This window comes from Ambystoma mexicanum, chromosome 1q (assembly GCF_040938575.1).
Source record: "Ambystoma mexicanum isolate Mex_15411 chromosome 1q, UKY_AmexF1_1, whole genome shotgun sequence".
NCBI lineage: Eukaryota > Metazoa > Chordata > Amphibia > Caudata > Ambystomatidae > Ambystoma > Ambystoma mexicanum.
In genome coordinates this window covers 264370883-264387227 of record NC_090922.1, presented here as the reverse complement: position 1 = coordinate 264387227, position 16345 = coordinate 264370883, and the positions used below count along the sequence as shown (strand labels likewise).

Below are 16345 nucleotides of genomic sequence, written 5' to 3'. Positions count from 1 at the left end.
ATATATGTAGCCTCCACTGATTTATCGACAGCTTTTGACAGTGTAATCCGCTCCCGTCTTTGGGCTAAACTGGCAAAATGGGGACTCCCTGGAGGTCAGTTGCATTTAGTTAATGGCTATGTATGAGAATTCAGGAATCCGAGATCGACAAAATTTAGAGGGAATTCTCTCTCGTCGGATCAAAACTCACATGGGACTAAGACAGGGTTGGTCATTGGCTTCCTGTCTGTTTAATCTCTACGTGTCAGATGTCGGCGAGTGCCTGGAAGAAGTGGGCCTAGTGATTCCAAAATTGGGGGACTTGCGGATACCATGGTTGGCCTACACTGACGATTTTCTGCTCCTACACCGCAACTGGGTGGTTCTCCAGCGTTTAATTAATAAGTTCAGAGAAATTGCAACAAAAAATGGGTTGACGGTTAATCCAAGGAAGACTCGAATTCTAGTAGACTCAAAGGGGAAGAGAAGGAAAATGTTGGGCTGGAATTTGGGGGAGCCTACCCATTGAGACCACCTCAAAAATTCTATACTTTGGATTCCCGATAACGGCACAGCTGTCGAAATCTGGGCTTTGGCCCTTTTGAAACGGAAGGCCTTGACTTTGGCAACCCAAATGCTGAAACTAGACCATAAATGTGGTCGATTTTTTGGCAAAACCTGCAGTCTCCTTTTATGGGGGGAAAATAGTCCCAATTGCATTATTTCCAATTGCAGGATTTTTGGGAAATCCTTGAGGGAATTGTTTGGAGGAAAACATTGAAACTGCCAAATAATATCCCAATGGCTGCCATCTGCTATGAATTGGGTTTATTATCACTGAAAGCGAGATCCCAATGGTGTCTGTTGTCTCTGTTCCGTAGCCTGATAGATCCTGTTTGCAACACTTTATATGAGGACCTGGGTAGATTGGTGCCATTGTTGGGAGCAGGGACTACCCCAAATAAATACTTGTCCTTAATCTGTGATACTTGCAACCTTTTTCTTGCTGAATTATACACAGACAGGCAGACGTTGGTAATAAATCCTGAGAGAGTTAAAAAAACTATTGTATGAAAGGGATTGGATTGATACGATAGAAAAATTCCATTCATATCCCTCTCTTAGTGATTTAAGATATGAGCATAAAAAGCGGGGGATGATCTCCTTTATAATGACTCAGTCTCCAAATCTATATTATCGTTCACTCCCCCTCAGACTTAGATGGAATATTCTCCCAACAAGAGAGGTTATGAAAAGACGGACGGTTGTGGATTGTGTGAATTCCTTCTGTGGATTTTGTCAGGGAAATGGGAACTTGCAAGCATTTATTACTTTCATGCCCGGGGTTACAGGCAAAAAGAATGATTTATCTTGAGAAGTTTGCAAAGTGGGGAATCAAGGGCAATGATGCCTATATTTGGTCTCGATGTATATCGATCCAGAATAATACAGAGGGTCTGACTGTAGCATGTTTTATTAAATGTCTGAATCTATATACTGTCCAACTGTCCCCGCTCTGGAAGCAGAGAATTGCAATCCATCGGTGTGAGAGGGATATCAGTTTATGAAGTAGTAGAGGGTCAAATACCTGAGGTACTTGAATGATGAAACGTACGTGTTTTTTTGGGGGGGGCGCGGGGGAAATGTATATGCTCCTTTTTTAGCTCTATGTGTTTTTAGATAAATAGTTCAAATATTCTATTCATCAAAGTACATTTTTATTTGTTTGAAAATGTTTTGAATGATTGTAAAATTTCTTCTGCAAATACTTTTTTTATTATTATTATTTGTATGGTTGATAAAATCAACCTTTCAAATTTTACAACATATCCAAAACAATACAATACATTAAAATTGTCTTACATAGTTGATTTTACATGGACAACAGAAACACAAAATAAAAAAAGAAGACAGACAAAATACAAATTAAAACTAATACAATAACATTGCAACAGTTACATTTCAACCGCAAGACTCACTACAGGCAAGTGACAGGCGAGGGACTGGTTCTGGAATATGCACCCAAAGTTACTACTGATAAAACACTTCAAATTATAAAAGAAGGAAAAAGTGAATGAAGCTAATCAGGAAAAACTGAATCCAAAAACTGTACAATAGCTATCTTAATTGTTAGCGAGGAAGACGAAAAGATGCACTGCCACATGTTCTTTTGAGTATACACATTTTGTTCTTCAAAGAAATTTCTGAAACACTTCTTCCGAATAGTAGCCAATTGTGGACAATAAACCAAACAATGGTCCAATGTTTCAAAGATTCAGGCGGAAGTAGAGAAGCTTCTGTCGAAGCTTTGGACAAGGAGATTTGACAAGATAGTCAGACATAACTCTATAACGTTTATGACCAAATAAATTTCGATCAAAGTCCTTGTAGTTTAAGCATTTGTTTTGAGTTACACACCAATCATGTTGATGAATTTTCATTTTTGCTCGAGCTTCATTAGATAAGAGCAACTCTAATTCAACAGAAGCATCAGACAATGCATTCATGGTAAATTCACACCAGTTCCGAGAAAATGTCTGATTTTGCTTGAGTAAGTGAGCTGCCACCTTTCCCAAGATGTCTGACCGCTCCAATGACAAGATACATTTGTGAAAAAAGGCGCAGTATTTCCAGGTGACATAAGAGAACATTGATAGAGAGCCCAGTTCAAAGCGAATCAAAGGTAAAGGTGTACACACTGGTAAGTGTAAGACTTGCTTCCAATAAGAAGATTCTCATTTATCCCACCATATTGCAGTTTTAGGAGTTAGTGCTTCAGACCCATAGGTTAAAATTGGAAGCACCTTCTGAAGATAGAAAGTTAACACGTTTGATTGTACATTTTCCGAATTTACCCATAAGCACTCTTGCTTGGGCAACTAAGGACTGCAATTTACCATTGGTCTCTAAGTCAAACCAAGGGCTTAGTAGAGTATCTGCAACTAGTGTGACCAAGTATTTATAGCTAGACAACCGTTCAAGTGTAACATTATGTAATCTCCACTTGAAAGGTTTAACTTTGCAACCTGAGTGCCATTTACAGGCCATTGTTTGTTTTGTTGGTATTGACTTTTAGATGATTTAAGTCTACATAGGACTCCAGGCCATCTAAGAGCTTCTGTAATCCAATATGGGTTTTAGAGATGAGAATTAAATCATCTGCATAAAAGAGGTATGGAATTCTGTGTGTGCCCAGACTGGGAGGATCACTCAAGATTTTACTTAAATCTGTCTGTCAATACTTAACTTTGGGACTATGGGGAGCTTATGTAAATTAAGGCACTCTGTCTAATCATATAATAATGTATGTATTTTAACAATTGTATCTATTTATGTGAGGTATTTTTCTATAAGTATATTGTAAAGGTTTCTATTGTAAACCAGATACACATGTAAACATTTATGCACTATGAGGAAGGGACAGAGCTGCTGAAATTTACCATTGAAGGAGAGCTGCTAAAATGACCATCAAGAGAGCTGCTAAAACTCACCATCTGACTTAAAGAAGGAAACACCAGAATAGATTGCAGAAATTGCATTTGGGTGGAGCTGTCTATTAGAGTTGTCTGTTGCTGGGGGGCCAAAAAAGCGGACTGGAACCTATATGGCAGAGAGTAGGGGCCCATCCTGGGGAGAGGAGTGACTAGATTCCTACCTTAGCCTTCTTCCAGAGTGCCCTGACCTGTCCTAAATGTTAAACAGAGGTTTTCTATGTAAGTAGAAGTGAACCCTGTGCAACCAAAAGGTGGGGGAATCTTCCAAAATCTTTAAATCCTTTCCCTTTATAGTGGGCGGGGTAGTGGGCAAAACTGTGTACATCCGTAGCCTATTTAACTAAAAATGTTAATTTAATTTATTCCCTTTGGCAGAACACTAGTCTCGGGAGGGTAGCTGAGCGGCAACGTGCTCCCCTTGGAAGCAAGACGACGCGGAGCAACATAGGATCGATCCCGGGGTAACAAAGGCCTTTCAGTGAAGGGGGTTCTGAAATCCAAAATTCTCCAATCATCCCACTTGTGCTATCCCGCTTCCCCAACACCGGCTTTTCAGTGGAGGGAGGTTTGAAATCCCAAATTCTTCTATCCTCCTAATTTTTCTGTCAGACTTCCCGAAACCAGAACAAAGTAAGGGCGGTGGGTCTGAAAAACAAACCGCTAAATCACCATGTGCTTATTTTAAAGTGAAAGTGTGGGTGAAATAATAATTGCCATATGCATTTGCCCAAATGTGTAAATCTAAACTGCTAGGCTTTTAAGTAAAATAGAAATTGCACAGCACTACATCTGTGATTGGTTGTGTTTACTGACCAGCGCTAATTGTTTCTTGAATTGAAATTGAGATAAAGTACTGTGATTTGTGTGTTTCCCCAATTAATTTGTGTGATTTATTTATGTAACAAGAAGTTGATTGGGAGCCACAAAGAAGGTGGCAGGTGTAGTTTGTGCTATTTTTCTGAACATCTAATCCAAATCAACATAAATAGATTTCCTGTACACCGGCCTGGTTCTTGGCTCATTGGTAGGTCAGGAGGAGAGATCCAAGGGGTATTAGATGAATTGGAGGTAGGGCTGAATAAAAGAATCTATTAAACAGTGTGTTGCGCAAAAACACCTTAATTGGGGAGGGAAGGAACTCCCCATGTTAACGGTGGCCTCTCAATAAACCGTTACAATGGGCAGGGTGATGGCCAATTTGGATCACACCAAAGAAGGAATGTTTGCCAATCTGCTCAAGGCAACCAACAATAAGACTGGGATGTTGGCGTTTGTCAGCATGAAGGACCACAAAGGTTCCCATCTCTCCTGACCCAAGCTCTTTTCCATCAAGTGAAACCCCTTGTTTTATCATTGTGGCGCACCTTGAGGCCCCCACAAATGCATCCTTAAGTTTCTATTTTTACCATCAGGCGATCTTACGTCCATTTCTCCTCTTCCTAACATTCAATGAGGGCTACAGCAATACTGGCCAGCTACCCATGGAGGATGGAAACAGGCATTCCTGCTAACCTCATCCCCCACCTGGGCTACTTCATGGCTCTGATCCCCGGTGAGCAGAGAGCCACAGGTCAGCACCTCCACCGCTGACATACCTATGACTAGCCACGAATACCTCTGCATTGTGCATCACTGTTCTTACCACACTGGCCACCATGTGTGACTGCAAACCTCCAGCACTCTACTGTACAGACTTGAAGACCTGCTTCGTGTAATTTGCTGTTGGCATCGTGATTCAAGAGATTCACACCTGTGGGGTGGGAAGCTTGGCTTTTTTTGTGGCAGCTTTCCTGCCCCTCTGCCATGCGATCAGTTCTCCAGATGAGCATAGACTATTCGGGTATCTGGCCAACCAGTGGTCCATTTACTTGTGCAGAATGGACTCGAAAATCCTGTGCCCCATACATGTGCACGCCGATCTCTTGTGCCCATGGGTAACTGGTACGCACGTGTCATATTTACATGCGCCATGTATGCACAGAACCTGCGTGTGTACCTCCCTCATGTGCAGCCAGGCACACGCCCCTTGTGCTCAGATATGGCACGCGCTCCAAACTCCTTTTTATTCAGCGGTCTCATGCACTCACTAATACTATGCATTCACAGTTCCGTTGTGCAGCCGTATTTGGTTGCACTCTCCCACACTTCCTACCCACGATGCCGCTGACAGGTGCTATACTGCTATTTAATAAAATGCCCCGTGCACTCCGAGATCCCACATACCAAGGCTTTCGTACACTCGCAGCTGGTCCCCTGAGTTTCCAGGAGCTGTACTTTGAGTTCCCGTGTTTTCAGAGCCCCATGATTTCATAGGTCGCATGCCCTCACGGGTCCGCTGTTCTAACAAATCCCACAACACTCCAGTGAAATGGCGCAGGCTGCAGCCTATCTCATCTCGGGTACTTACAGGTTCCATGCTCGAGGAGCTCCAGTAACCCTCGGGACTGGCACTTGGTGACTTTTGGCAGGTCGTCGGCTACATTCCAGGAAGAGCAGAAGTGCAGCCACCGAAGGGAGTGTAAGCAGCTCTGACAGATCAGTCACGTGACACTCGGGGAGGCATCAGGAAGTGCAGGCGCTCGGCGTGGAGAGGGGAACTGTCACCGATAGCACGGCTGTCAGTCAGGGGGACCCAGGGCGCCTTATGGGACGAAGTTAGTGCACACCCCGCTGAGGGGGTGTGTACGCTGTACACCTGCAGTGTGTGAGGTGAGATGCACTGCTCTGACAGCCCTGCTGTTGGGTTAGTCCATTGTGCTGCCTGCTGCTGTGTTTTGAGTGTTCGTCCCGCCCGGCTGCTTTCCCTAGAGTTTGTTATCGCGAATGTATGGTGCAGTGTGCAGCCTGCTTTGCGGTGACTGCACTGCCAGCCCAGTTCTTGCACTATTGTAATATACTTACCAGGGCAGGGCTTTAAGTGGGGTAAGAACTCGAGGGTGGAGGGGGGGGAGGGGCTCGTTTGGGGGCTTGGCTTGTGGTGTGGGCGTGGCCTAACAAAGTACACAAACTATAGAAAGGCACGCAAATAAATATATAAATGCATGTAAGCATTTATATATGTGTATGCTTACCTTACTACGGTTTCTGTAGTATGCAAGCCATCTTTTATAAACATAGAAATATATATATCATATATTTCTATGTTTATAAAAGATGGCTTGAAAAGTACACAAGCCATAGTAAGGTACGCACATAAATATCAAAATACATACATTTATATATTTGTTTTAGTGCCTTACTAGGGTTTGTGTACTTCAAGATGGCTTGAAAAGTACAGAAACCACAGTAAGGTATGCACACAGATATATAACATTTATATATTTCTGTGCGTACCTGGCAGTGGCGGCTGCTTACATTTTGCGGGGGTGCACCCTGCCCCCACAGAGAGAAGAGAAAGAGTCTCTTTCTTTCTCTTAACTTATTTAAATGAATTAAACCTGTGCAGAGCAGCAGATTATTTATTTATTAATCTCCCACTCTGCAGCCTGGCTGCTGGCCTGGCTCAGGCCTGCTGCTCTGGCGCATGGTGCGTCCCAATTTTGTTACTTTTCTGCAATGTAGAGTGCGTGGAGCTTGTAGCTCCACCCACTCTACGTAGCCATTTGCCCATTCAAGAGGCTGGCGGGGCGCTCGAGGGGTGGCCCTGCAGTCTTGGTATTCTGCGCAAACAGCGCAGTGTGTCCTCCTTCGAAACTGTATGGGCAGGGCCATCCAATGACAATCCGTGGTGGGTGGTCGGGTCATGGGCACACAGTGCCTCGCCTTCTCTTCTCGCTCTTTTTCTTAGTTTCCGGGCCCTTGCTGGTGTGGTGGTGGACTGACTCGTCGTTGTGGAATTCTTATCCCAGCTCCTGCAAGTTCCAGGCCCATCCACAGACCGGACGTGTACTCGGCTGCTGCCTGCCCTCCTGCTCCTGAGTCGAGCCCAGTCAACATAGCCGCCCGGTAAGTAACTTACTTGCTTAAAGGAAGCGACAAGTAATTTAAATGTATGCTTAGTTCGACTTCGCACTTCGTTGCTGAATGCTGCCTGATTCAAATTTCCTGCCTGATTGAATACGCGCTGCGGCCCGCACAATGGACTTGCCCGGCACGGGCCGCGGGACGTGTTCTGTGAAGGAAGTCGCACTCGGTCGTGCCCCGCCGCGCTCGGCCTTCACCAGGATTGGAATCCTGGTGAAGGCCGAGTGGCAGGCTGTAGTAGGCCTAAACACGCGCCGCATCCCACGGCATTAACGCCCCCCTTTATTGGGTTTCTTTGAACTCGGTGTGATGATGGACACTTTCGACGAATATGACACCTTCAAATATCTATTCTAGTAACAATATGCAATTTTGCAAGTGCGGAGACATCTTTTACTTGTTGAACAGAAAACAGTGCTTCTGTTCTTGGAAGCAAGCTACATACGAGGGAAGAGTCACATTCCAGACCTTGCTATCTATGAGGTGCTATTCGTGTCCTGGGAGCCGACACGCTCTACAGGGCTCGGTAAAGGGCGGCCATAAGAAGAGCATAATTCAAGCCTTTAGCTGCTTTATTCTAACATATTCTACCATATAACAAGACTGGCTGGCAGCTGTGATATGATTAAATGCCCTGCGGCTCTGCGTCAAGGCTACATTCGGGAGGGAGCCAGGCATTCCTTCCTGGCGCTGCCTACGTTGTGTTTCAACAAACTCTTGTTAGCCTTGCGGCCCTGCGGCCTTGTCCTTTCACGTTCAGACAACAATATTAACAGTCGAGCAGTGTAAGCAGAAAATGTGCTGCAAAGCAATTTGAACAGAAAGCAATGAGCAATTGTTAGAAAACAAAATGGCGATCCTTGTTACATCAAAATGGCCATTCATTGGTAAACTCAGAAACCTGTATTTCTCTCATATTGTGCATGAGATGGTTGGCCCACGGCCACCAAAATACGTTTGCCGTCAATCATGAGAGGTATCCATTTTTCTATACTGACAAACCCTCCTTTGGCCGTATGCCAAACGTCTCATTCATCTATTGTATCCTCCTCTGATGATGATAAGTCCGAAGCACTTATGTCGCAATCTTGCATGCTATTATAAGCATCATCATCTTCATTAATATCTATATCCATTAATTCTTTCACTGTTTTTATTTCATGTGTGTCTCTGTCATCCCGGCCATAAGTTTGTTTTCTTTTTGTTTTCATATGCATACAACCCTTCGTACATCCCTCAGTTACCTCAGTGCAAACTAACGGTAGGCAGTGTATGCAACAACAGCACGTTATGAATATTCCAAACACTACTACTAATATCGAGATCAACTTCCATCCCCAAGAACGCAGTATTCCCCAAAACCAGGACTCTATTCCCCAGCCCCCTTCTCCAGTAGGGAGTTCAGGGCTTAGGACATGCATTTTCTTTATTGCTTCAAAAATCGTAGGGGAATAGTCATCTACAAATAGACAGCACGCTGATCCCACAATCTTGCAAATTCCTCCACGATCAACCAGTATCACATCGAGAGCCATTCTGTTTGGCAGTGTCATTAACATGATTCCTTTTTCTTCCAATGTCATGTTAAATAGTATATCTGTCGTTGTGTTTATGGTATCTTTTAGTATTCTGGACAGCTGCCTTATGTTATAGGAGTTCACTATCTGGGACAAGAATGGAATGAATGATTTTGCTAAGTCAGTCGCTATCAAAACACCTTCGCTACTCCTTTTGGTTCTAGATCTGGATAGTCTGGCCATGTCTGCTGTTTCTAAGAGGAACACTCCCGGGAACAGTAGACCTAGGTAACATGTACCTCCCCAGTTTCTGGGCAACCAAGGATATGCTTTCTCTCCACATATAAAATAGACTGGATCTCCCACATATACTGGTTCTATTTCCCATTTTAATACCACTGTATTCATGCATCCAGTAAATGTTCCTACTGAATAGGAGCCTTTCTTTTTTAGACAAAAAGGGACAGTTCTCGGGTTGTAATTCACCATGTAAGAAGGGGGAACTGCATCTTTGTTCCTGTCTGTTCTTACACGAAACGTCATCACAGATGTTTTGTTTTAACTGGTGGGGACAATCTATCTTGTCTATTTTGTCGTGTTATTTTTTGCGTACTTTTTCTCGTAGGTTCTGGGATCATAACTCGCGCTTTATTGAATATGGAACAACCCACAGGCCTCATAATTATTTCCTCCAACTCATTCATGTTTGTTCTGTCTAATTGACCCGTACCACTTTTATTCCATTTCCCATAGAACATTGCACTTAAAGATGCACTACATGCAGAACTTAATGGTAATGGCTGTACATACCAACCTATTCCTTTCCGAGCATGCTGCGGTAAATGGGCGCATACCCAACATTTAGTTTTCTTTAGAATTGCATGCATCATATTCATAATGAGTAACAGCGTATTGTTCCCATACCCTTCTCTGTGTCTTTCTTTCATTGGGGACAAGATATAAGTAATCACCTGAACCGGGCTTTCAGTAGTGGATATATTAACTATTGCTAAAAACATTCCCAATGGGTGTATAGATTCCACATACCATAACACTAAGGCTTTCGTTAGTGGTGCTACCACACTCATGAAGCACATGATTACTGTCAATGCCAGCATACCATTTTTTTTACAATGCGTTTTCCTTAAGTTTACAGTCCTTATAATTAACTCATTTTCAGCAGCGGTGCAGGAGAAGGCTGGAACCGGTCCCGACATGTTTCTCATTGTCCTTCTTCTTCTTGATTAAAGTTCGTCGTGGATATCTATCTTCGTTGCACTTGTCCTGATGTCAATAAGTTTAACGGAATTGTCACAGTTCAGTCTGCCAGCCCTTTGCAGTCTGGATTGCTTATTCGTTCTAGGCAAGATCACTTGTCCTTTCTCATACTGCTCAAAGGACTTCTGATCAGTTATCTATTGCCTTAGTACCATGTCCGCCCAGCTTGTCCGCTCTGGTTCCGGACACATGTACTTTTTATGATCGCACTGAGGAGCCGCGAGTCTTGAATTGTCTGATTTGCACAATTCTCACGCTTCTCTCCTCTACACCTCTAGTTCCTTCTCGGTCCCTGAGCGGAACCAGAGGTTAACATAAGCACCAAAGAACTGTGGATCACTTTGTCTTTCGAGGCCGTAAATCATATTGCCTCACTCCTGGTATTGTGTGATCCGTGAACAGTGCCGGTGCACTTCCAGATCCAGGCTCAAAGTCAGCCTGTGGCACTACGGCAGGTGCTGATGTGCGCCACGCTAGTGATGCAGATTCGGTCTTTGGCGTACTGGCAAGTGCAGGTGGGCGCCAAAGGGGTACACGTTTAGTGTCTGCCGGTATTTGCAATGCAGATTTCGTGTCAGCCAACAGTGATGTAGATTCTGCTGGGCAACGTTGGGGCACTCTTTGCCCATTCCCCTTTTTGGCAATCTTTTCAGGCTTCGTTTCGAGTTTCACTTCTCGCTCGGGCAGATTAGGTGGCAGTTTACTGGCAACAGTTTCTTTCGTTTCTGGAACCGCTGTCTCTTTCCAGTCGTCTGGGTCAGGCAAGACTTTCAGCGAAGATGGGATCTTTTTGGCATGGGTGGCATGGATCCACGCCTTCCGTCCATCCACCCGTATCGCCATCTGCGTTGCCAAGAGTACTTGATAGGGGCCGCGCCACCTGGGTGCTAACAATGATTTTCTTTCAAAATTCTTAAGCAGCACCCAGTCGCCTGGCTCCAGCGCATGCCCCAGACTGGTGTATCTCACTGGTGGAGCCTCCTGCACCTGCTGATGAATCAAACACAATTTCTGCATTAAAAGACCACAATAAGTGCTAAGTACAGGATGTTCCACTTCACTCAGTCGCTTTGGCTGAGGTGCGCACCAAACATTTGCCGGCCTCCCCATTACGATTTCGTACGGGGAGAGCCCAGTTCTAGCCTGTACAGACGTACGCATGCATCATAGCGCTATTGGTAATGCATCCACCCAACTCAAGTTGCTTCCTGCACATATCTTGCTTATTTTTGACTTGAGGATCCTATTGTGCCTCTCCACAAGACCGGCCGAACTCGGATGTCTTGAACTATGAAATCTCTTATTAATCTGGAGACCTGCACATATCTGTAATATCACTGCGCCCACAAAGTGTGGACCGTTGTCTGACCATAGGACACGGGGCAAGCCAAAACGGGAAAAATATTCTTTAAGTATTACTTTTGCCGTACTCATCGCTGTGCAGTCTTTTAAGGGATATGCCTCCAACCACTTGCTGAATGCACAGATCACCACTAAGACATATTTTAAGTTTTGGCATCTCTCCATCTCTATGAAATCAAAATGGATTACCTCAAAAGGCATAGAGGGCGGGCCAAAACTGCCTATTGGAGTCACTGTTCCCTTTCCTATATTGTGTTGTAAACACGTGATACAGTTCTGCACCAACCTCTCTGCATTCTTCTATATGTTTACATTCTGCCATACCGTAGACAGGTGCTGTATTATTTTTTTCGCACAGATGTGAGTAGGGCTGTGAGCCATTGTGACCATTGCAGTCACATAAGAATTTGGCAACATCCAGGTTTTAGTTCCCTTGTCCACCCAACAACCCTCCAGATCTAATTCAGCAGAGCCCTCAGCCCATCCTTGTATTTCATCGGCCGTTGCTTCGGCCTGTATTTCTTTGACAGTGGCAATTCCACCTTCTATCATACATGGTACTTCCTCAGTCTGAACTTTCATCATTGTATTATTCAAATCAGTGGCAGTTTGTTTCGCAATTCTGTCTGCAAATGCGTTTCCCTCTCCCACTTTGCATGTTACCTTTTTATGTGCCTCACATTTCACTATTGCTAGGCGCTTTGTAAACGTGAGTGCAGACAGTAATCGTACAATTAAAGGGCCATGTTGAATTCTGGCACCATGTGATGTCAAGAAACCTCTCTTAGCCCAGAGTCGACCAAAGGTATGAACCACCCCAAAAGCATACTGACTATCAGTATATATATTCACATTCAAATTTTCAGAATTCTCGCAGGCTCTGGTCATTGCTATTATTTCTGCGGCTTGTGCCGAGTTGTAGGGGATTCTTTTGCTTTCTTCAACGCTCTCTAGGGTAGTGATAGCATAGGCGGCAGTTGTCGTGCCATCAGGTAATTTAAAACAAGAGCCGTCACAAAATAACTCTCCACCTGCTCTTTTTTGTGGGATGTCACTTAAATCAACTCTCCCCTTCGTTTCTTCCTCAATGACCATTAAGCAATCATGGGGTGGTGATTCGTTGTCACCAATTTCTTTTATGGGCAGTGGCATTAATTCTGCAGGATTCAAAGCGCTACACCTCATAATTTGGATATTGGGCGCGAACAAGATAATCTCATATCTTGTCAGTCTAGCAGAGGTGAGGTGTTGCGTCTTTGTCCTATTTAATAGAACGTCTATGGCATGTGGCACCATCAGAATTAAAGTATGCCCTAATACCATCCCTTCCGTTTGTTTCACCGACGCAGCAGCTGCCGCGACAGATCACAAACATCGGCCTATTTCTTCCACCTTGTTCCTGTGTCAAAACCGCCAATGCACATCCTTCACTTTCACACACAGTCTAAAAACCACTATGCAGTTTTCAATTGATCAAACGCTCTCTGACATTCCTCATCCCACTATAAAGGCATGACCGCATCCTTTCTAGTCAAGTTCACCATCGGTTTCACAATTAACGCAAAATTACCAATCCATTGTCGGCAATACGAAGCCATGCCTATTATGGCTCTGACTCCTTTCTGTGTCTTTGGAATAGGTATACAAGAAATACTTTCTATCCGCTCTGGCGTTAGCCTTCTCCCTTCTTTCGAAAGTAGGTAGCCCAAATAGGCCACCTCCTTTCGATTATATTGAATATTTCTTCAGACTAGCTTTATGGCCATGTGCCGCTAGGTGTGACAATAGTAATATAGTGCTTTCTTTACAAATCTCCTCTGTGTCAGCAGCTAACAACAGATCATCTATGTATTGCAAGAGTACGCAACCCACTGGTAATTCTAGCATGTCTAGCTGCTCTTTCAATGCTCTACTGTAAATACTCAGGGTTTCCGTGTATCCTTGCGGAATCCGCGTAAATGTAAATGATCGTCCTCCTAATGTGAACGCGAACAAATATCTGCTGTCCTTGTCCACTGGAATGCTAAAGAAAGCATTTTTTAGATCAACTGCACTAAAATATTCTGCTGAGACAGGTATCATTGTCAATATTGTAGTGACGTCTGGGACCAATGAAATTGTGGATCTACTACTTTGTTCAGCGCGCGCAAATCAATTATGAAACGGTATGGTACTTCATTGCCTCCTTTCTTAAACACTGGAAGAATCGGGCTGTTAGATGTACTACCTGTAATTTCTTCAATTACCCCTAATTTCACCAAATCTGAAACAATACTTTTCAATCCTTTCTCTCCGTTAGCCGAAATTTTATACTGGGGAATTCTTGGCAGTGTAACTCCTTCTTTCAAAATGATCTTTACTGGCTCTATTTTCAAGCATCCTACATCATTGTCATGCATTGCCCATATACAGGTTGGCACTTTACTTAACTCTCCTGGTAAAGCTTCAGACATGAATTCTGACACAGGGGCATTTTGTGGCCAAATCGTTAGAAACACCCCGTCTGACGTGCAATGTATAACTGCACCTAACTTTTTCAACAAATTTAATCCCAACAGGTTCTTCTGTTAGGAGAAAAGGACCATGTTCAGTGAATGGTCCTATGGTAACTGGGACTGGATGGGACACTGGATTTATGACTGGTGTACCTGCGAACCCTACGGAAACATTCTTTTGCCCTGACAGTGGTAAATCCGGAACCAAGTGATGGTCTATTGAACACTTTCGCGCTCCTGTATCTACAAGGAAGCGGTGCTCCTCATTCCCGACTCTCATTTCTATGTAGGGTCCTTTCTGATTCACGGGAATAGACACTGGTTCCGACCCTTGCCCTGGGCTGTCCTATTGGGGAAATAACACATAATCCGATGTGTAATCACTATTATTACTGTAATACGTATTTGGCTGTGTATCGAAAACGTTCCCACTCTTCCCTCTATTTCCCCCACTCTGGTTTCCATACTGTTGGTTTTGCTGGCCCTGATTCTGGTTAGGATCACTTTGGTTTTGGGCTTGGTTTTGATTACCTCCATTATTATGGTGCTGCTGCATACTATTCCTATTTGGTCCATTCGCTCTTTGGTGCCCTCTGTGCTGTCTTCTCTGACCAGACCCATTTCTATTCTGCAGATGTGGACATTGTGCTCGCCAGTGTTCTTCCTCCTTACAGTACGCACACTGATTTGGTCCCAATGGCCCACCATGCATATTCGAATTACTCCTTCCTTGTGCATTCCCTCTCCCTCTATTATGTCCTGCTACTTCCTGCAGTAGCACCCGTGTCTTTAGTATGCATGCTTTCAAGTCTTCCCCCACCTGTTTTAACAACAATAATTCGTCCACCATTGCCTTTCGCCCCGGCGATGGTAACTGTTGCCGTTGATTATGTGGCCCTAGCATTTCCTTCCTATCTCTCCCGATATCCTTAACCCTGTACCCAGGTACAGTAAACATTTCAGCATAATCATTATCCAATTCATTTTTAAGTTCAAAAAGTCTATATACATGTTCCCTTACTTCATCTCTTTCTCTACAGCGTGCTAATGCATTCAAATCTAACAATCGCTGCGGTGGTAATTTCCCAATTAACTGTTTCTATCTCTCCACCAAATATTCTCCCATACATTCCAACACTACCTGTCTTTCGTTGCTTCTTTGGAAGTCATACATCAAAGCCAATGTTGCCGTCCCATCATTCCCGTCTATATACATGTCTGCCTGTTGCTGCAATTCCACCTTCCTTTTTTTGCTGATCACGCTGCGAGTTACCCTCGTGCATCTACTTGGTTCAGTCCCGCCTCTCGCCCCGCGGTTTCATCTTCAACCCCGGAAGGGACGGACGATACCGAGTCTGTATCTAAGGCGGGAGGTGCGGATGGGACAACAGGAGCGGGAAGTGTCTGCTGTGGGCCTGGTTGGCTAGTAGGAAGTGTTACGTGCGTGGTCTGTGGCTGTGGGAGGGCTTGAGCTACGGGAGGGAGAGTTTGAGCTTCGGGAGGGGTTTGGCCAATAGTTACTGACGTGTTTGGCCTTGCTTCTGATCTCGGGCCTTGTTTCGTATGGATCAATATGTTTTCTATCAATTCATCTGCTATGTGCAATTCTCGTTGTGGGTATATTTTTTCTATATTCAACTGGTCACGTCTACCTGACCTCCTTAGACTCTCAGTCCACTCCTCCTCCTCCTTTTCTTCCGCTACTTCAATTTTCGATTTATGCCTACGCGCATGCTTCTCGCTACTTCTAAATCGGATCATTGCTTCCCTTCTCCAGTCCTTAACGATATCAAATGCTGCAGGACGCGCTTTCTTTCTTATCAACACCCTTTCCAGGTTATCTATTCTCGCTATCTCAAAACTACCATTTTCGGCCACTGATGGTCTTGTTGCTTTCTGGTTTGCCTATGCCAAGTCTCACAGAATATTATCGCTCCCACACCATACTTCACATACATCTCATACGCCGGCGTTCCCCCAGGTGGTGCAATTTGGCCATCTTCCAAAGATTGTCTACCACAGCGGAAAAACCCTGCTAGGGTCGACAATACCCCAGGCATGTTTCAACCTTCCCCCTGGTTAATCAACCTTACCTAGGGCATTTGATTTTGCAAAGTCAACTCTCAACCAATATCAGGATTACTTTGAAACGGGGAATGACTCACCTGATAAATCAATTTGTCCTCCATGACACAATTCGTCTGTATACTGACGCAACCAATGACGTCGTGTCTGCGTTTCTTGGCTTCCGCCTCGT

The 16345-nt window shown here is 44.2% G+C and overlaps 1 protein-coding gene across 1 annotated transcript in view; it reads right to left on the bottom strand.

Moving 5' to 3' along the window:
- PLCG2 (phospholipase C gamma 2) overlaps nt 1–6209 on the bottom strand; it is a 953330-nt gene extending 947121 nt beyond the window's left edge. Inside the window, exon 1 of the mRNA XM_069638435.1 lies at nt 5881–6209. The gene's annotated coding sequence lies outside the window, so the exon portion shown is untranslated. The remainder of the gene's footprint in view (nt 1–5880) is intronic.
- Between the last annotated feature and the right edge of the window lie 10136 nt (nt 6210–16345).